At 36.8% G+C, this 20579-nt stretch overlaps 13 non-coding genes across 13 annotated transcripts; 5 read left to right on the top strand and 8 right to left on the bottom strand.

The window, feature by feature from the left end:
• Positions 1 to 1666: 1666 nt before the first annotated feature.
• On the bottom strand, positions 1667 to 1748 carry TRNAS-CGA (transfer RNA serine (anticodon CGA)). Its single transcript has one exon. It is a non-coding gene; the product is annotated as a tRNA-Ser (tRNA).
• A 1852-nt stretch (positions 1749 to 3600) lies between these two features.
• TRNAL-UAA (transfer RNA leucine (anticodon UAA)) lies at positions 3601 to 3683 on the top strand. Its single transcript has one exon. It is a non-coding gene; the product is annotated as a tRNA-Leu (tRNA).
• Positions 3684 to 4152: 469 nt separating this feature from the next.
• On the bottom strand, positions 4153 to 4234 carry TRNAS-CGA (transfer RNA serine (anticodon CGA)). The gene has a single exon. It is a non-coding gene; the product is annotated as a tRNA-Ser (tRNA).
• A 1852-nt stretch (positions 4235 to 6086) lies between these two features.
• On the top strand, positions 6087 to 6169 carry TRNAS-UGA (transfer RNA serine (anticodon UGA)). Its single transcript has one exon. It is a non-coding gene; the product is annotated as a tRNA-Ser (tRNA).
• A 466-nt stretch (positions 6170 to 6635) lies between these two features.
• On the bottom strand, positions 6636 to 6717 carry TRNAS-UGA (transfer RNA serine (anticodon UGA)). Its single transcript has one exon. It is a non-coding gene; the product is annotated as a tRNA-Ser (tRNA).
• A 2403-nt stretch (positions 6718 to 9120) lies between these two features.
• Positions 9121 to 9202, bottom strand: TRNAS-CGA (transfer RNA serine (anticodon CGA)). The gene has a single exon. It is a non-coding gene; the product is annotated as a tRNA-Ser (tRNA).
• A 1850-nt stretch (positions 9203 to 11052) lies between these two features.
• Positions 11053 to 11135, top strand: TRNAS-UGA (transfer RNA serine (anticodon UGA)). The gene has a single exon. It is a non-coding gene; the product is annotated as a tRNA-Ser (tRNA).
• A 466-nt stretch (positions 11136 to 11601) lies between these two features.
• Positions 11602 to 11683, bottom strand: TRNAS-UGA (transfer RNA serine (anticodon UGA)). The gene has a single exon. It is a non-coding gene; the product is annotated as a tRNA-Ser (tRNA).
• A 2403-nt stretch (positions 11684 to 14086) lies between these two features.
• Positions 14087 to 14168, bottom strand: TRNAS-CGA (transfer RNA serine (anticodon CGA)). The gene has a single exon. It is a non-coding gene; the product is annotated as a tRNA-Ser (tRNA).
• A 1850-nt stretch (positions 14169 to 16018) lies between these two features.
• TRNAS-UGA (transfer RNA serine (anticodon UGA)) lies at positions 16019 to 16101 on the top strand. The gene has a single exon. It is a non-coding gene; the product is annotated as a tRNA-Ser (tRNA).
• A 470-nt stretch (positions 16102 to 16571) lies between these two features.
• TRNAS-CGA (transfer RNA serine (anticodon CGA)) lies at positions 16572 to 16653 on the bottom strand. Its single transcript has one exon. It is a non-coding gene; the product is annotated as a tRNA-Ser (tRNA).
• Positions 16654 to 19653: 3000 nt separating this feature from the next.
• TRNAS-UGA (transfer RNA serine (anticodon UGA)) lies at positions 19654 to 19736 on the top strand. The gene has a single exon. It is a non-coding gene; the product is annotated as a tRNA-Ser (tRNA).
• Positions 19737 to 20207: 471 nt separating this feature from the next.
• Positions 20208 to 20289, bottom strand: TRNAS-CGA (transfer RNA serine (anticodon CGA)). Its single transcript has one exon. It is a non-coding gene; the product is annotated as a tRNA-Ser (tRNA).
• Between the last annotated feature and the right edge of the window lie 290 nt (positions 20290 to 20579).

The following is a 20579-nucleotide window of genomic DNA, read 5'->3' as shown; positions in this document are numbered from 1 at the left end:
TAAAACTACACAGTACGAAAACTAAAATGTAAATTACTTGATGTTTCCAGGACATTGGCGATTTCCTTTATTCTTCTCAGGAAGCTCTGATCAGACCGGTCTATGTTTCTGAATATGCTCTGCCCAAAACGTCTGTCGCAAAATCAAAAGTCCATTACCACATTCAACCACAAGCAGAAAAACTTATTTCCAAAAGACATTGGAGAACCATCAGAAAAGGCTACAAGGCTCGATGGCTACATGAACGTTAAACTGGAAATCCGCATTATGGTTCAAATTATGTTCAGAGTGCAGGATTTTACCTTTAAAAAAATGGGACTTAGCTCATGAATGTTTAGTGAAATCAAAATATAGAAAAAGTTGATGAAAAAGAAAAAAAATATCTACAGATTAATTCCCTGGTTGCATTCTGTTGCAAACCACAAATTGAACAGTAAAAGATATCTAGTGGACCACATCTCATTATGCCCAAGGATATAACGCTTTTATCATTTTCTTCATGCTGATATGAGATCACACCTTTCTCTATCAGTAAGACAAGCAAGATTTCTTTCCTATGACCATATTGTCAATATAATCAAAGTAAACTTAACCCAACACCTTCTTTTAGACCTGACTCTTAAGCTGGGTTTACACGCTGCAACATCGCAAAGGACATCGCTGTAACGTCACCGGTTTGGTGACGCAATAGCGACCTCCCTAAGTCTCTGCTAAGTCTCTGGTGAGCGTTCAAACAGGCAAACCTGGCCAACAACTCAACAGCGATCCGGACCTGCAGAGCGACCTAGCTGGTTGTTGGGGACGTTGATAAGCAGCCTTTTGAAAGGGAAGTTGCTAACAAAGTCGCTGAAAAGACTTCACACACTGAAACTTCATGCTGCACAGCGGGAAACAAAGGACCTAGGAATGGTCCTGAACGATTTGTAACGATTACAACTTCACAGCAGGGGCCAGGTCGCTGATAGGATTCACACACTGCAACATCGCAAACAACATCGCTATTGCGTCACAAAACCGGTGACCTTACAGCGATGTCGTTTGAGATGTTGCAGTGTGTAAACCCAGCTTAAAGTGAATTTTGCAAAAACATCTAATAACTTGCTGTACAGATTGGCTGTGGTGGCCGAGTGGATAAGGCGTTGCACTTGATATCCAATGGGGTTTTCCCTGCACAGGTTATAATCCTGTTCACAGCGATGTATTTTGTAAATAATAAACAGAGATGTTTAACTTCCTTCAGAAGGAAATCCCTATAAATCTATGGTTGAGATAAGTCCAAAATCATTGTGCAAATGAATAACTGCCATCTACAATACAAATGTCTTTCTTGTTAGACTCAAAAATAGTAAGATATATGAAATAAGTGAAGGTCTATATTTCTCATGACGCCGACTACTTCTTTCCATGTTCCAAGAAACCTCAGATCAGACCTGTCTCTGTCTCTTTTTTAACTATTTGCCAATAAAAGCATACTTTACAGCTTTTTAAGTAAATTGAAGACCCAAATAAAGTTTTATTAAAATAAAAAAAGTGTAAAAAATGAACTAAACAGTTAAATTCCCAAGTTTCTTGCTTCTTTTTGCTCAAATCTCAACCATAGTATTATAGAGATTTATCTCTAAAGGAAATTAATTTTCTCCTTCATATGTGTGGGTGTAAAAGACAGCGCTGTGAACAGGATTTGAACCTGTGTGGGGAGACCCCATTGAATTTCGAGTCCAACGCCTTAACCACTCGGCCCTCACAGCCAACCTGAACAACAATAAATCAGATGTTTTACAAAGATCATTCTAGAGCAGGACATAAACAAGGTTTTGGGTTAAGTTCTCTTGAATCTCTATCTCATGGTCACAGGGCAGAAAAACTGCTTGACTTACTGAAAGTATAAGGTGTAATCTCAGGTCAATATAAAGAAGTCGATAAAAGCTTCATAACCTGGGACACACAGAGATTTGGGCTACTAGATGTATTTTACTGTTGAAGTTTTTTTTCACAAAGAATGTAACCAGGGAATTAATTTGAGTATTTTATTTTCTTTTTCTATACTATGATTTCAGTAATATTTAATCAAATATGTTCCATCATTTCAAAGGTAAAACCCTACATTCTGAACATGTTTTGAATCAATGTGAGGATTTCAAGTCTAACATCCATGTGGCCGTGGAAATACTTGCCTTCTCCGATGGTTCTCTAATATATTTTCAGACCCACAGTTTATATGCTTGCTTTCAAATGTGGGAATGGACTTTTAATGGCTGATAGACGTTTGAGGTACAGAATATTCAGCAATCGAGAAAGGTTTCATCAGAGCTTTTTAGGGGAACATGGATATTGTCAATCTCCTTGGAAACATCCAGTTCTGTTTATTTCAGTTTTGATATTGTTTTGACACAGTTATACCAAAGGAAACTTTTTGGAATGGGTTTGACTTCGAGATCAAGAACTATGTAATCTTAGGTCAATGGAAAGAAAGACATAAAGGGCATATCCCGTAGGGCAGACAGAGGTGTGTGAGCTCCAATGACCTTTCTGCCCAACTGCTGTTTGGTCATGTTCCAGAAATCAGTAATCCCGTTGAGGGTTAAACAGAGTTTCAGGAACTGGTGACTTTCTGTAAGGCAGTTTGTTGGCAAGGAAGCTTCCCCACAGCTTACTAAGAAGATTGAAGACCTCTCTTACTTCCAAGACTCTGCCTATAAATTGCAGTTCCCAGAAAAAGTCTATGAAATAAGCAGTCTTCTGTGATCAGAGGTGGCCCACTGGTTAAAACATTGGACTTTCAGCCATCAAACTTTCAACGCACATGTTAAAATCTTGTCTCTTGAGGTTCACTTTGACTAACTTCTGAAAAAAAGTAAACCTTTATTTTTACACATAAAATGGATCAACCGATTTAAAAATGGGTGAACCCTTCATTTTCTAATCTTTGGAACTAAATTTGTTTCACAATTAAAACTAAAATGTAAATTACTTGACATTTCCAGGACATTGGCGATTTCCTTTATTCTTCTCAGGAAGCTCTGATCAGACCTGTCTATGTTTCTGGATATGCTCTGCCCAAAACGTCTATCTGCAAATCAAAAGTCCATTCCCACAATTCAACCACAAACAGAAAAACTTATTTCCAAAAGACATTGGAGAACCATCAGAAAAGGCTACAAGGCTCGATGGCTACATGAACGTTAAACTTGAAATCCGCATTATGGTTCAAATTATGTCCAGAGTGCAGGGTTTAACCTTTGAAAAAATGGGACTTAGCTCATGAATGTTTAATGAAATCAAAATATAGAAAAAGTTGATGAAAAAGAAAAAAAATATATACAGATTAATTCCCTGGTTGCGTTCTGTTGCAAACCACAAATTGAACAGTAAAAAATATCTAGTAGACCACATCTCATTATGCCCAAGGATAAAACGCTTTTATCATTTTCTTCATGCTGATATGAGATCACACCTTTCTCTATCAGTAAGTCAAGCAAGATTTCTTTCCTATGACCATATTGTCAATATAATCATAGTAAACTTAACCCAACACCTTCTTTTAGACCTGACTCTTAAGTGAATTTTGCAAAAACATCTGATAACTTGCTGTACAGATTGGCTGTGGTGGCCGAGTGGTTAAGGAGTTGGACTTAATATCCAATGGGGTTTTCCCTGCACAGGTTATAATCCTGTTCACAGCGATGTATTTTATAAATAGTAAACAGAGATGTTTATCTTCCTTCAGAAGGAAATCCCTATAAATCTATGGTTGAGAAAAGTCTAAAATCATTGTGAAAATGAATAACTGCCATCTACAATACAAATGTCTTTCTTGTTAGACTCAAAAATAGTAAGATATATGAAATAAGTGAAGGTCTATATTTCTCATGACGCCGACTACTTCTTTCCATGTTCCAAGAAACCTCAGATCAGACCCTTCTCTGTCTCTTTTTTAACTATTTGCCAATAAAAGCATACTTTACAGCTTTTTAAGTAAATTGAAGACCCAAATAAAGTTTTATTAAAATAAAAAAAAGTGGAAAAAATGAACTAAACAGTTAAATTCCCAAGTTCTTGCTTCTTTTTGCTCAAATCTCAACCAAGTATTATAGAGATTTATCTTTAAAGGAAATTAATTTTCTCCTTCATATGTGTGGGTGTAAAAGTCAGCGCTGTGAACAGGATTTGAACCTGTGTGGGGAAACCCCATTGGATTTCGAGTCCAACACCTTAACCATTCGGCCATCACAGACAACCCGAACAACAATAAATCAGATGTTTTACAAAGATCATTCTAGAGCAGGATATCAAACAAGGTTTTGGGTTAAGTTCTCTTGAATCTCTATCTCATGGTCACAGGGCAGAAAAACTGCTTGACTTACTGAAAGTATAAGGTGTAATCTGAGGTCAATATAAAGAAGCCGATAAAAGCTTCATATCCTGGGACACACAGAGATTTGGTCTACTAGATGTATTTTACTGTTGAAGTTTTTTTTCACAAAGAATGTAACCAGGGAATTAATTTGAGTATTTTATTTTCTTTTTCTATACTATAATTTCAGTAAAATTTAATCAAATATGTTCCATCATTTCAAAGGTAAAACCCTACATTCTGAACATGTTTTGAATCAATGTGAGGATTTCAAGTCTAACCTCCATGTGGCCATGGAAATACTTGCCTTCGCCGATGGTTCTCTAATATCTTTTCAGACCCACAGTTTATATGCTTGCTTTCAAATGTGGGAATGGACTTTTAAAGGCTGATAGACATTTGAGGTACAGCATATTCAGCAATCGAGACAGGTTTCATCAGAGCTTTTTAGGGGAACATGGATATTGTCAATCTCCTTGGAAACATCCAGTTCTGTTTATTTCAGTTTTGATATTGTTTTGACAAAGTTATACCAAAGGAAACTTTTTGGAATGGGTTTGACTTCAAGATCAAGAACTATGTAATCTTAGGTCAATGAAAGGAAAGACATAAAGGGCATATCCCGTAGGGCAGACAGAGGTGTGTGAGCTCCAATGACCTTTCTGCCCAACTGCTGTTTGGCCATGTTCCAGAAATCAGTAATCCCGTTGAGGGTTAAACAGAGTTTCAGGAACCTGTGACTTTCTGTAAGGCAGTTTGTTGGCAAGGAAGTTTCCCCACAGCTTACTAAGCAGATTGAAGACCCCTCTTACTTCCAAGACTCTGCCTATAAATTGCAGTTCCCAGAAAAAGTCTATGAAATAAGCAGTATACTGTGATCAGAGGTGGCCCACTGGTTAAAACATTGGACTTGCAGCCATCAAACTTTCAACACACATGTTAAAATCTTGTCTCTTGAGGTTCACTTTGACTAACTTCTGAAAAAAAGTAAACTTTTATTTTTACACATAAAATGGATCAACCGATTTAAAAATGGGTGAACCCTTCATTTTCTAATCTTTGGAACTAAATTTGTTTCACAATTAAAACTAAAATGTAAATTACTTGACGTTTCCAGGACATTGGCGATTTCCTTTATTCTTCTCAGGAAGCTCTGGTCAGACCTGTCTATGTTTCTGAATATGCTCTGCCCAAAACGTCTATCTGCAAATCAAAAGTCCATTACCACATTCAACCACAAGCAGAAAAACCTATTTCCAAAAGACATTGGAGAACCATCAGAAAAGGCTACAAGGCTCGATGGCTACATGAACGTTAAACTTGAAATCCGCATTATGGTTCAAATTATGTTCAGAGTGCAGGGTTTTACCTTTGAAAAAATGGGACTTAGCTCATGAATGTTTAGTGAAATCAAAATATAGAAAAAGTTGATGAAAAAGAAAAAAAATATATACAGATTAATTCCCTGGTTGCATTCTGTTGCAAATCACAAATTGAACAGTAAAAAATATCTAGTAGACCACATCTCATTATGCCCAAGGATATAACGCTTTTATCATTTTCTTCATGCTGATATGAGATCACACCTTTCTCTATCAGTAAGTCAAGCAAGATTTCTTTCCTATGACCATATTGTCAATATAATCAAAGTAAACTTAACCCAACACCTTCTTTTAGACCTGACTCTTAAGTGAATTTTGCAAAAACATCTGATAACTTGCTGTACAGATTGGCTGTGGTGGCCGAGTGGTTAAGGCGTTGGACTTGATATCCAATGGGGTTTTCCCTGCACAGGTTATAATCCTGTTCACAGCGATGTATTTTATAAATATTAAACAGAGATGTTTAACTTCCTTCAGAAGGAAATCCCTATAAATCTATGGTTGAGAAAAGTCTAAAATCATTGTGAAAATGAATAACTGCCATCTACAATACAAATGTCTTTCTTGTTAGACTCAAAAATAGTAAGATATATGAAATAAGTGAAGATCTATATTTCTCATGACGCCGACTACTTCTTTCCATGTTCCAAGAAACCTCAGATCAGACCTGTCTCTGTCTCTTTTTTAACTATTTGCCAATAAAAGCATACTTTACAGCTTTTTAAGTAAATTGAAGACCCAAATAGTTTTATTAAAATAAAAAAAGTGTAAAAAATGAACTAAACAGTTAAATTCCCAAGTTCTTGCTTCTTTTTGCTCAAATCTCAACTAAGTATTATAAAGATTTATCTCTAAAGGAAATTAATTTGCTCCTTCATATGTGTGGGTGTAAAAGACAGCGCTGTGAACAGGATTTGAACCTGTGTGGGGATACCCCATTGGATTTCAAGTCCAACGCCTTAACCACTCGGCCATCACAGCCAACCTGAACAACAATAAATCAGATGTTTTACAAAGATCATTCTAGAGCAGGACATCAAACAAGGTTTTGGGTTATGTTCTCTTGAATCTCTATCTCATGGTCACAGGGCAGAAAAACTGCTTGACTTACTGAAAGTATAAGGTGTAATCTCAGGTCAATATAAAGAAGCCGATAAAAGCTTCATATCCTGGGACACACAGAGATTTGGTCTACTAGATGTATTTTACTGTTGAAGTTTTTTTTCACAAAGAATGTAACCAGGGAATTAATTTGAGTATTTTATTTTCTTTTTCTATACTATAATTTCATTAAATTTAATCAAATATGTTCCATCATTTCAAAGGTAAAACCCTACATTCTGAACATGTTTTGAATCAATGTGAGGATTTCAAGTCTAACCTCCATGTGGCCATGGAAATACTTGCCTTCGCCGATGGTTCTCTAATATCTTTTCAGACCCACAGTTTATATGCTTGCTTTCAAATCTTGGAATGGACTTTTAATGGCTGATAGACGTATGAGGTACAGCATATTCTGCAATCGAGACAGGTTTCATCAGAGCTTTTTAGGGGAACATGGATATTGTCAATCTCCTTGGAAACATCCAGTTCTGTTTATTTCAGTTTTGATATTGTTTTGACACAGTTATTCCAAAGGAAACTTTTTGGAATGGGTTTGACTTCAAGATCAAGAACTATGTAATCTTAGGTCAATGAAAAGAAAGACATAAAGGGCATATCCCGTAGGGCAGACAGAGGTGTGTGAGCTCCAATGACCTTTCTGCCCAACTGCTGTTTGGTCATGTTCCAGAAATCAGTAATCCCGTTGAGGGTTAAACATAGTTTCAGGAACCGGTGACTTTCTGTAAGGCAGTTTGTTGGCAAGGAAGCTTCCCCACAGCTTACTAAGGAGGTTGAAGACCCCTCTTACTTCCAAGACTCTGCCTATAAATTGCAGTTCCCAAAAAAAGTCTATGAAATAAGCAGTCTACTGTGATCAGAGGTGGCCCACTGGTTAAAACATTGGACTTGCAGCCATCAAACTTTCAACGCACATGTTAAAATCTTGTCTCTTGAGGTTCACTTTGACTAACTTCTGAAAAAAAGTAAACCTTTATTTTTACACATAAAATGGATCAACCGATTTAAAATTGGGTGAACCCTTCATTTTCTAATCTTTGGAACTAAATTTGTTTCACAATTAAAACTAAAATGTAAATTACTTGACGTTTCCAGGACATTGGCGATTTCCTTTATTCTTCTCAGGAAGCTCTGATTAGATCTGTCTATGTTTCTGAATATGCTCTGCCCAAAACGTCTATCTGCAAATCAAAAGTCCATTACCACATTCAACCACAAGCAGAAAAACTTATTTCCAAAAGACATTGGAGAACCATCAGAAAAGGCTACAAGGCTCGATGGCTACATGAACGTTAAACTGGAAATCCGCATTATGGTTCAAATTATGTTCAGAGTGCAGGGTTTTACCTTTGAAAAAATGGGACTTAGCTCATAAATGTTTAGTGAAATCAAAATATAGAAAAAGTTGATGAAAAAGAAAAAAAATATATACAGATTAATTCCCTGGTTGCATTCTGTTGCAAACCACAAATTGAACAGTAAAAAATATCTAGTAGACCACATCTCATTATGCCCAAGGATATAACGCTTTTATCATTTTCTTCATGCTGATATGAGATCGCACCTTTCTCTATCAGTAAGTCAAGCAAGATTTCTTTCCTATGACCATATTGTCAATATAATCAAAGTAAACTTAACCCAACACCTTCTTTTAGACCTGACTCTTAAGTGAATTTTGCAAAAACATCTGATAACTTGCTGTACAGATTGGCTGTGGTGGCCAAGTGGTTAAGGCGTTGAACTTGATATCCAATGGGGTTTTCCCTGCACAGGTTATATTCCTGTTCACAGCGATGTATTTTATAAATATTAAACAGAGATGTTTAACTTCCTTCAGAAGGAAATCCCTATAAATCTATGGTTGAGAAAAGTCTAAAATCATTGTGAAAATGAATAACTGCCATCTACAATACAAATGTCTTTCTTGTTAGACTCAAAAATAGTAAGATATATGAAATAAGTGAAGGTCTATATTTCTCATGACGCCGACTACTTCTTTCCATGTTCCAAGAAACCTCAAATCAGAACTGTCTCTGTCTCTTTTTTAACTATTTGCCAATAAAAGCATACTTTACAGCTTTTTAAGTAAATTGAAGACCCAAATAAAGTTTTATTAAAATAAAAAAAAGTGTAAAAAATGAACTAAACAGTTAAATTCCCAAGTTCTTGCTTCTTTTTGCTCAAATCTCAACCATAGTATTATAGAGATTTATCTCTAAAGGAAATTAATTTTCTCCTCATATGTGTGGGTGTAAAAGACAGCGCTGTGAACAGGATTTGAACCTGTATGGGGAGACCCCATTGGATTTCGAGTCCAATGCCTTAACCACTCGGCCATCACAGCCAACCTGAACAGCAACAAATCCGATGTTTTACAAAGATCATTCTAGAGCAGGACATAAAACAAGGTTTTGGGTTAAGTTCTCTTGAATCATTATCTCATGGTCACAGGGCAGAAAAACTGCTTGACTTACTGAAAGTATAAGGTGTAATCTCAGGTCAATATAAAGAAGCCGATAAAAGCTTCATATCCTGGGACACACAGAGATTTGGTCTACTAGATGTTTTTTACTGTTGAAGTTTTTTTTCACAAAGAATGTAACCAGGGAATTAATTTGAGTATTTTATTTTCTTTTTCTATACTATAATTTCAGTAAAATTTAATCAAATATGTTCCATCATTTCAAAGGTAAAACCCTACATTCTGAACATGTTTTGAATCAATGTGAGGATTTCAAGTCTAACCTCCATGTGGCCATGGAAATACTTGCCTTCGCCGATGGTTCTCAAATATCTTTTCAGACCCACAGTTTATATGCTTGCTTTCAAATGTGGGAATGGACTTTTAATGGCTGATAGACGTTTGAGGTACAGCATATTCAGCAATCGAGACAGGTTTCATCAGAGCTTTTTAGGGGAACATGGATATTGTCAATCTCCTTGGAAACATCCAGTTCTGTTTATTTTAGTTTTGATATTGTTTTGACACAGTTATACCAAAGGAAACTTTTTGGAATGGGTTTGACTTCAATATCAAGAACTATGTAATCTTAGGTCAATGAAAAGAAAGACATAAAGAGAATATCCCGTAGGGCAGACAGAGGTGTGTGAGCTCCAATGACCTTTCTGCCCAACTGCTGTTTGGCCATGTTCCAGAAATCAGTAATCCGGTTGAGGGTTAAACAGAGTTTCAGGAACCGGTGACTTTCTGTAAGGCAGTTTGTTGGCAAGGAAGCTTCCCCACAGCTTACTAAGCAGATTGAAGACCCCTCTTACTTCCAAGACTCTGCCTATAAATTGCAGTTCCCAGAAAAAGTCTATGAAATAAGCAGTCTACTGTAATCAGAGGTGGCCCACTGGTTAAAACATTGGACTTGCAGCCATCAAACTTTCAACGCACGTTAAAATCTGGTCTCTTGAGGTTCACTTTGACTAACTTCTGAAAAAAAGTAAACCTTTATTTTTACACATAAAATGGATCAACCGATTTAAAAATGGGTGAGCCCTTCATTTTCTAATCTTTGGGTCTAAATTTGTTTCACAATTAAAACTAAAATGTAAATTACTTGACGTTTCCAGGACATTGGCGATTTCCTTTATTCTTCTCAGGAAGCTCCGATCAGACCTGTCTATGTTTCTGAATATGCTCTGCCCAAAACATCTATCTGCAAATCAAAAATCCATTCCCACATTCAACCACGAGCAGAAAAACTTATTTCCAAAAGACATTGGAGAACCATCAGAAAAGGCTACAAGGCTCGATGGCTACATGAACGTTAAACTTGAAATCCGCATTATGGTTCAAATTATGTTCAGAGTGCAGGGTTTTACCTTTGAAAAAATGGGACTTAGCTCATGAATGTTTAGTGAAATCAAAATATAGAAAAAGTTGATGAAAAAGAAAAAAAATATATACAGATTAATTCCCTGGTTGCATTCTGTTGCAAACCACAAATTGAACAGTAAAAAATATCTAGTAGACCACATCTCATTATGCCCAAGGATATCACGCTTTTATCATTTTCTTCATGCTGATATGAGATCACACCTTTGTCTATCAGTAAGTCAAGCAAGATTTCTTTCCTATGACCATATTGTCAATATAATCAAAGTAAACTTAACCCAACACCTTCTTTTAGACCTGACTCTTAAGTGAATTTTGCAAAATCATCTGATAACTTGCTGTACAGATTGGCTGTGGTGGCCAAGTGGTTAAGGCGTTGGACTTGATATCCAATGGGGTTTTCCCTGCACAGGTTATATTCCTGTTCACAGCGATGTATTTTATAAATATTAAACAGAGATGTTTAACTTCCTTCAGAAGGAAATCCCTATAAATCTATGGTTGAGAAAAGTCTAAAATCATTGTGAAAATGAATAACTGCCATCTACAATACAAATGTCTTTCTTGTTAGACTCAAAAATAGTAAGATATATGAAATAAGTGAAGGTCTATATTTCTCATGACGCCGACTACTTCTTTCCATGTTCCAAGAAACCTCATATCAGACCTGTCTCTGTCTCTTTTTTAACTATTTGCCAATAAAAGCATACTTTACAGCTTTTTAAGTAAATTGAAGACCCAAATAGTTTTATTAAAATAAAAAAAGTGTAAAAAATGAACTAAACAGTTAAATTCCCAAGTTCTTGCTTCTTTTTGCTCAAATCTCAACTAAGTATTATAAAGATTTATCTCTAAAGGAAATTAATTTGCTCCTTCATATGTGTGGGTGTAAAAGACAGCGCTGTGAACAGGATTTGAACCTGTGTGGGGATACCCCATTGGATTTCAAGTCCAACGCCTTAACCACTCGGCCATCACAGCCAACCTGAACAACAATAAATCAGATGTTTTACAAAGATCATTCTAGAGCAGGACATCAAACAAGGTTTTGGGTTATGTTCTCTTGAATCTCTATCTCATGGTCACAGGGCAGAAAAACTGCTTGACTTACTGAAAGTATAAGGTGTAATCTCAGGTCAATATAAAGAAGCCGATAAAAGCTTCATATCCTGGGACACACAGAGATTTGGTCTACTAGATGTATTTTACTGTTGAAGTTTTTTTTCACAAAGAATGTAACCAGGGAATTAATTTGAGTATTTTATTTTCTTTTTCTATACTATAATTTCATTAAATTTAATCAAATATGTTCCATCATTTCAAAGGTAAAACCCTACATTCTGAACATGTTTTGAATCAATGTGAGGATTTCAAGTCTAACCTCCATGTGGCCATGGAAATACTTGCCTTCGCCGATGGTTCTCTAATATCTTTTCAGACCCACAGTTTATATGCTTGCTTTCAAATCTTGGAATGGACTTTTAATGGCTGATAGACGTATGAGGTACAGCATATTCTGCAATCGAGACAGGTTTCATCAGAGCTTTTTAGGGGAACATGGATATTGTCAATCTCCTTGGAAACATCCAGTTCTGTTTATTTCAGTTTTGATATTGTTTTGACACAGTTATTCCAAAGGAAACTTTTTGGAATGGGTTTGACTTCAAGATCAAGAACTATGTAATCTTAGGTCAATGAAAAGAAAGACATAAAGGGCATATCCCGTAGGGCAGACAGAGGTGTGTGAGCTCCAATGACCTTTCTGCCCAACTGCTGTTTGGTCATGTTCCAGAAATCAGTAATCCCGTTGAGGGTTAAACATAGTTTCAGGAACCGGTGACTTTCTGTAAGGCAGTTTGTTGGCAAGGAAGCTTCCCCACAGCTTACTAAGGAGGTTGAAGACCCCTCTTACTTCCAAGACTCTGCCTATAAATTGCAGTTCCCAAAAAAAGTCTATGAAATAAGCAGTCTACTGTGATCAGAGGTGGCCCACTGGTTAAAACATTGGACTTGCAGCCATCAAACTTTCAACGCACATGTTAAAATCTTGTCTCTTGAGGTTCACTTTGACTAACTTCTGAAAAAAAGTAAACCTTTATTTTTACACATAAAATGGATCAACCGATTTAAAATTGGGTGAACCCTTCATTTTCTAATCTTTGGAACTAAATTTGTTTCACAATTAAAACTAAAATGTAAATTACTTGACGTTTCCAGGACATTGGCGATTTCCTTTATTCTTCTCAGGAAGCTCTGATTAGATCTGTCTATGTTTCTGAATATGCTCTGCCCAAAACGTCTATCTGCAAATCAAAAGTCCATTACCACATTCAACCACAAGCAGAAAAACTTATTTCCAAAAGACATTGGAGAACCATCAGAAAAGGCTACAAGGCTCGATGGCTACATGAACGTTAAACTGGAAATCCGCATTATGGTTCAAATTATGTTCAGAGTGCAGGGTTTTACCTTTGAAAAAATGGGACTTAGCTCATAAATGTTTAGTGAAATCAAAATATAGAAAAAGTTGATGAAAAAGAAAAAAAATATATACAGATTAATTCCCTGGTTGCATTCTGTTGCAAACCACAAATTGAACAGTAAAAAATATCTAGTAGACCACATCTCATTATGCCCAAGGATATAACGCTTTTATCATTTTCTTCATGCTGATATGAGATCGCACCTTTCTCTATCAGTAAGTCAAGCAAGATTTCTTTCCTATGACCATATTGTCAATATAATCAAAGTAAACTTAACCCAACACCTTCTTTTAGACCTGACTCTTAAGTGAATTTTGCAAAAACATCTGATAACTTGCTGTACAGATTGGCTGTGGTGGCCAAGTGGTTAAGGCGTTGAACTTGATATCCAATGGGGTTTTCCCTGCACAGGTTATATTCCTGTTCACAGCGATGTATTTTATAAATATTAAACAGAGATGTTTAACTTCCTTCAGAAGGAAATCCCTATAAATCTATGGTTGAGAAAAGTCTAAAATCATTGTGAAAATGAATAACTGCCATCTACAATACAAATGTCTTTCTTGTTAGACTCAAAAATAGTAAGATATATGAAATAAGTGAAGGTCTATATTTCTCATGACGCCGACTACTTCTTTCCATGTTCCAAGAAACCTCAAATCAGAACTGTCTCTGTCTCTTTTTTAACTATTTGCCAATAAAAGCATACTTTACAGCTTTTTAAGTAAATTGAAGACCCAAATAAAGTTTTATTAAAATAAAAAAAAGTGTAAAAAATGAACTAAACAGTTAAATTCCCAAGTTCTTGCTTCTTTTTGCTCAAATCTCAACCATAGTATTATAGAGATTTATCTCTAAAGGAAATTAATTTTCTCCTCATATGTGTGGGTGTAAAAGACAGCGCTGTGAACAGGATTTGAACCTGTATGGGGAGACCCCATTGGATTTCGAGTCCAATGCCTTAACCACTCGGCCATCACAGCCAACCTGAACAGCAACAAATCCGATGTTTTACAAAGATCATTCTAGAGCAGGACATAAAACAAGGTTTTGGGTTAAGTTCTCTTGAATCATTATCTCATGGTCACAGGGCAGAAAAACTGCTTGACTTACTGAAAGTATAAGGTGTAATCTCAGGTCAATATAAAGAAGCCGATAAAAGCTTCATATCCTGGGACACACAGAGATTTGGTCTACTAGATGTTTTTTACTGTTGAAGTTTTTTTTCACAAAGAATGTAACCAGGGAATTAATTTGAGTATTTTATTTTCTTTTTCTATACTATAATTTCAGTAAAATTTAATCAAATATGTTCCATCATTTCAAAGGTAAAACCCTACATTCTGAACATGTTTTGAATCAATGTGAGGATTTCAAGTCTAACCTCCATGTGGCCATGGAAATACTTGCCTTCGCCGATGGTTCTCAAATATCTTTTCAGACCCACAGTTTATATGCTTGCTTTCAAATGTGGGAATGGACTTTTAATGGCTGATAGACGTTTGAGGTACAGCATATTCAGCAATCGAGACAGGTTTCATCAGAGCTTTTTAGGGGAACATGGATATTGTCAATCTCCTTGGAAACATCCAGTTCTGTTTATTTTAGTTTTGATATTGTTTTGACACAGTTATACCAAAGGAAACTTTTTGGAATGGGTTTGACTTCAATATCAAGAACTATGTAATCTTAGGTCAATGAAAAGAAAGACATAAAGAGAATATCCCGTAGGGCAGACAGAGGTGTGTGAGCTCCAATGACCTTTCTGCCCAACTGCTGTTTGGCCATGTTCCAGAAATCAGTAATCCGGTTGAGGGTTAAACAGAGTTTCAGGAACCGGTGACTTTCTGTAAGGCAGTTTGTTGGCAAGGAAGCTTCCCCACAGCTTACTAAGCAGATTGAAGACCCCTCTTACTTCCAAGACTCTGCCTATAAATTGCAGTTCCCAGAAAAAGTCTATGAAATAAGCAGTCTACTGTAATCAGAGGTGGCCCACTGGTTAAAACATTGGACTTGCAGCCATCAAACTTTCAACGCACGTTAAAATCTGGTCTCTTGAGGTTCACTTTGACTAACTTCTGAAAAAAAGTAAACCTTTATTTTTACACATAAAATGGATCAACCGATTTAAAAATGGGTGAGCCCTTCATTTTCTAATCTTTGGGTCTAAATTTGTTTCACAATTAAAACTAAAATGTAAATTACTTGACGTTTCCAGGACATTGGCGATTTCCTTTATTCTTCTCAGGAAGCTCCGATCAGACCTGTCTATGTTTCTGAATATGCTCTGCCCAAAACATCTATCTGCAAATCAAAAATCCATTCCCACATTCAACCACGAGCAGAAAAACTTATTTCCAAAAGACATTGGAGAACCATCAGAAAAGGCTACAAGGCTCGATGGCTACATGAACGTTAAACTTGAAATCCGCATTATGGTTCAAATTATGTTCAGAGTGCAGGGTTTTACCTTTGAAAAAATGGGACTTAGCTCATGAATGTTTAGTGAAATCAAAATATAGAAAAAGTTGATGAAAAAGAAAAAAAATATATACAGATTAATTCCCTGGTTGCATTCTGTTGCAAACCACAAATTGAACAGTAAAAAATATCTAGTAGACCACATCTCATTATGCCCAAGGATATCACGCTTTTATCATTTTCTTCATGCTGATATGAGATCACACCTTTGTCTATCAGTAAGTCAAGCAAGATTTCTTTCCTATGACCATATTGTCAATATAATCAAAGTAAACTTAACCCAACACCTTCTTTTAGACCTGACTCTTAAGTGAATTTTGCAAAATCATCTGATAACTTGCTGTACAGATTGGCTGTGGTGGCCAAGTGGTTAAGGCGTTGGACTTGATATCCAATGGGGTTTTCCCTGCACAGGTTATATTCCTGTTCACAGCGATGTATTTTATAAATATTAAACAGAGATGTTTAACTTCCTTCAGAAGGAAATCCCTATAAATCTATGGTTGAGAAAAGTCTAAAATCATTGTGAAAATGAATAACTGCCATCTACAATACAAATGTCTTTCTTGTTAGACTCAAAAATAGTAAGATATATGAAATAAGTGAAGGTCTATATTTCTCATGACGCCGACTACTTCTTTCCATGTTCCAAGAAACCTCAGATCAGACCTGTCTCTGTCTCTTTTTTAACTATTTGCCAATAAAAGCATACTTTACAGCTTTTTAAGTAAATTGAAGACCCAAATATAGTTTTATTAAAATAAAAAAAGTGTAAAAAACGAACTAAACAGTTAAATTCCCAAGTTTCTTACTTTTTTTAGCTCAAATCTCAACCATAGTATTATAGAGATTTATCTCTAAAGGAAATTAATTTTCTCCTTCATATGTGTGGGTGTAAAAGACAGCGCTATGAACAGGATTTAAACCTGTGTGGGGAGACCCCATTGGATTTCGAGCGCAACGCCTTAACCACTCGGCCATCACAGCCAACCTTAACAGCAACAAATCCGATGTTTTACAAAGATCATTCTAGAGCAGGACATAAAACAAGGTTTTGGGTTAAGTTCTCTTGAATCTCTATCTCATGGTCACAGGGCAGAAAAACTGCTTGACTTACTAAAAGTATAAGGTGTAATCTCAGTTCAATATAAAGAAGCCGATAAAAGCTTCATATCCTGGGACACACAGAGATTTGGTCTACTAGATGTATTTTACTGTTGAAGTTTTTTTTCACAAAGAATGTAACCAGGGAATTAATTTGAGTATTTTATTTTCTTTTTCTATACTATAATTTCAGTAAAATTTAATCAAAGATGTTCCATCATTTCAAAGGTAAAACCCTACATTCTGGACATGTTTTGAATCAATGTGAGGATTTCAAGTCTAACCTCCATGTGGCCATGGAAATACTTGCCTTCGCCGATGGTTCTCAAATATCTTTTCAGACCCACAGTTTATATGCTTGCTTTCAAATGTGGGAATGGACTTTTAATGGCTGATAGACGTTTGAGGTACAGCATATTCAGCAATCGAGACAGGTTTCATCAGAGCTTTTTAGGGGAACATTATTATTATTATTATTATTATTATTATTATTGTTTATTTATAGAGCACCATTGATTCCATGGTGCTGTACATGAGGGGGTTACATACAGAATACATATACAAGTTACAATAGACAGACTGGTACAGAGGGAAGAGGGCCCTGCCCTTGCGGGCTTACATCCTAAAGGATTTTGGGGAGGAGACAGTAGGTGGGGTGTAGGTGGGGCGGCAGCTCCGCACGGTGGTGGGGCGGCAGCTCCGCACGGTGGTGGGGCGGCAGCTCCGCACGGTGGTGGGGCGGCAGCTCCGCACGGTGGTGGGGCGGCAGCTCCGCACGATGGTGGGGCAGTGGCGTCATTGTAGATTATAGGCATTTCTGAACAGATGAGTTTTCAGAGTCCGTTTGAAGTTTGCAAGTGTAGTAGATAGTCTGATGTGTTGAGGCAGTGAGTTCCAGGAGACTGGGGATGCTCGGGAGAAGTCTTGGAGTCGGTTGCATGAGGAGCGAATGAGAGAGGAGGAGAGAAGGAGATCTTGGGAGGACCAGAGGTTACGTTTTGGAGTGTAGCGAGAGATTAGTTCAGAGATATATGGAGGAGACAGATTATGGATAGCTTTGTAGGTCAGGGTTAGTAGTTTGAATTGGATACGATAGACGATTGGGAGCCAGTGGAGGGTCTTGCAGAGAGGAGAAGCGGGGTGGTATTGAGGAGAGAGGTGGATCATTCGGGCAGCAGAGTTAAGGATGGACTGGAGAGGGGCGAGTGTGTTAGCAGGGAGACCACAGAGGAGGATGTTGCAGTAGTCGATGCGGGAGATTATGAGGGCATGCACTAGCATTTTTGTAGATTGGGGATTGAGGAAAGGGCGGATTCTGGAGATATTTTTGAGTTGAAAACGGCAGGAGGTGGTGAGGGATTGGATGTGCGGTATGAAGGATAGGGCAGAGTCAAAGGTCACTCCGAGGCACCGAACTTTGGGTGCTGGGGAGAGCGTGATGTTATTAATTGTAATGGATAGGTCAGGTGGAGAGTGTAGGGGAGATGGAGGAAAGATGATCAGTTCAGTTTTGGCCACGTTAAGCTTTAGAAAGCGAGAGGAAAAGAAGGAAGATATAGCAGATAGGCACTCTGGGATTCTGGACAGCAGAGATGTGACATCTGGAACATGGATATTGTCAATCTCCTTGGAAACATCCAGTTCTGTTTATTTTAGTTTTGATATTGTTTTGACACAGTTATACCAAAGGAAACTTTTTGGAATGGGTTTGACTTCAAGATCAAGAACTATGTAATCTTAGGTCAATGAAAAGAAAGACATAAAGAGAATATCCCGTAGGGCAGACAGAGGTGTGTGAGCTCCAATGACCTTTCTGCCCAACTGCTGTTTGGCCATGTTCCAGAAATCAGTAATCCCGTTGAGGGTTAAACAGAGTTTCAGGAACCGGTGACTTTCTGTAAGGCAGTTTGTTGGCAAGGAAGCTTCCCCACAGCTTACTAAGCAGATTGAAGACCCCTCTTACTTCCAAGACTCTGCCTATAAATTGCAGTTCCCAGAAAAAGTCTATGAAATAAGCAGTCTACTGTAATCAGAGGTGACCCACTGGTTAAAACATTGGACTTGCAGCCATCAAACTTTCAACGCACATGTTAAAATCTGGTCTCTTGAGGTTAACTTTGACTAACTTCTGAAAAAAAGTAAACCTTTATTTTTACACAAAAAATGGATCAACCGATTTAAAAATGGGTGAACCCTTCATTTTCTAATCTTTGGAACTAAATTTGTTTCACAATTAAAACTAAAATGTAAATTACTTGACGTTTCCAGGACATTGGCGATTTCCTTTATTCTTCTCAGGAAGCTCTGATCAGACCTGTCTATGTTTCTGAATATGCTCTGCCCAAAACATCTATCTGCAAATCAAAAGTCCATTCTCACAATTCAACCACAAGCAGAAAAACTTATTTCCAAAAGACATTGGAGAACCATCAGAAAAGGCTACAAGGCTCGATGGCTACATGAACGTTAAACTGGAAATCCGCATTATGGTACAAATTATGTTCAGAGTGCAGGGTTTTACCTTTGAAAAAATGGGACTTGGCTCATGAATGTTTAGTGAAATCAAAATATAGAAAAAGTTGATGAAAAAGAAAAAAATATATACAGATTAATTCCCTGGTTGCATTCTGTTGCAAACCACAAATTGAACAGTAAAAAATATCTAGTAGACCACATCTCATTATGCCCAAGGATATAACGCTTTTATCAGTTTCTTCATGCTGATATGAGATCACACCTTTCTCTATCAGTACGTCAAGCAAGATTTCTTTCCTATGACCATATTGTCAATATAATCAAAGTAAACTTAACCCAACACCTTCTTTTAGACCTGACTCTTAAGTGAATTTTGCAAAAACATCTGATAACTTGCTGTACAGATTGGCTGTGGTGGCCGAGTGGTTAAGGCATTGGACTTGATATCCAATGGGGTTTTCCCTGCACAGGTTATAATCCTGTTCACAGCGATGTATTTTATAAATATTAAACAGAGATGTTTAACTTCCTTCAGAAGGAAATCCCTATAAATCTATGGTTGAGAAAAGTCTAAAATCATTGTGCAAATGAATAACTGCCATCTACAATACAAATGTCTTTCTTGTTAGACTCAAAAATAGTAAGATATATGAAATAAGTGAAGGTCTATATTTCTCATGACGCCGACTACTTCTTTCCATGTTCCATGAAACCTCAGATCAGACCTGTCTCTGTCTCTTTTTTAACTATTTGCCAATAAAAGCATACTTTACAGCTTTTTAAGTAAATTGAAGACCCAAATAAAGTTTTATTAAAATAAAAAAAAGTGTAAAAAATGAACTAAACAGTTAAATTCCCAAGTTTCTTGCTTCTTTTTGCTCAAATCTCAACCATAGTATTATAGAGATTTATCTCTAAAGGAAATTAATTTTCTCCTTCATATGTGTGGGTGTAAAAGACAGCGCTGTGAACAGGATTTGAACCTGTGTGGGGAGACCCCATTGAATTTCGAGTCCAACGCCTTAACCACTCGGCCATCACAGCCAACCTGAACAACAATAAATCAGATGTTTTACAAAGATCATTCTAGAGCAGGACATAAAACAAGGTTTTGGGTTAAGTTCTCTTGAATCTCTATCTCATGGTCACAGGGCAGAAAAACTGCTTGACTTACTGAAAGTATAAGGTGTAATCTCAGGTCAATATAAAGAAGCCGATAAAAGCTTCATATCCTGGGACACACAGAGATTTGGTCTACTAGATGTATTTTACTGTTGAAGTTTTTTTTCACAAAGAATGTAACCAGGGAATTAATTTGAGTATTTTTATATATT

This window comes from Anomaloglossus baeobatrachus, chromosome 4 (genome assembly GCF_048569485.1).
Source record: "Anomaloglossus baeobatrachus isolate aAnoBae1 chromosome 4, aAnoBae1.hap1, whole genome shotgun sequence".
Taxonomy (NCBI): Eukaryota; Metazoa; Chordata; class Amphibia; order Anura; family Aromobatidae; genus Anomaloglossus; species Anomaloglossus baeobatrachus.
Note: the sequence above shows the minus strand (reverse complement) of the source record. Positions and strands in the feature narration are given on the sequence as shown.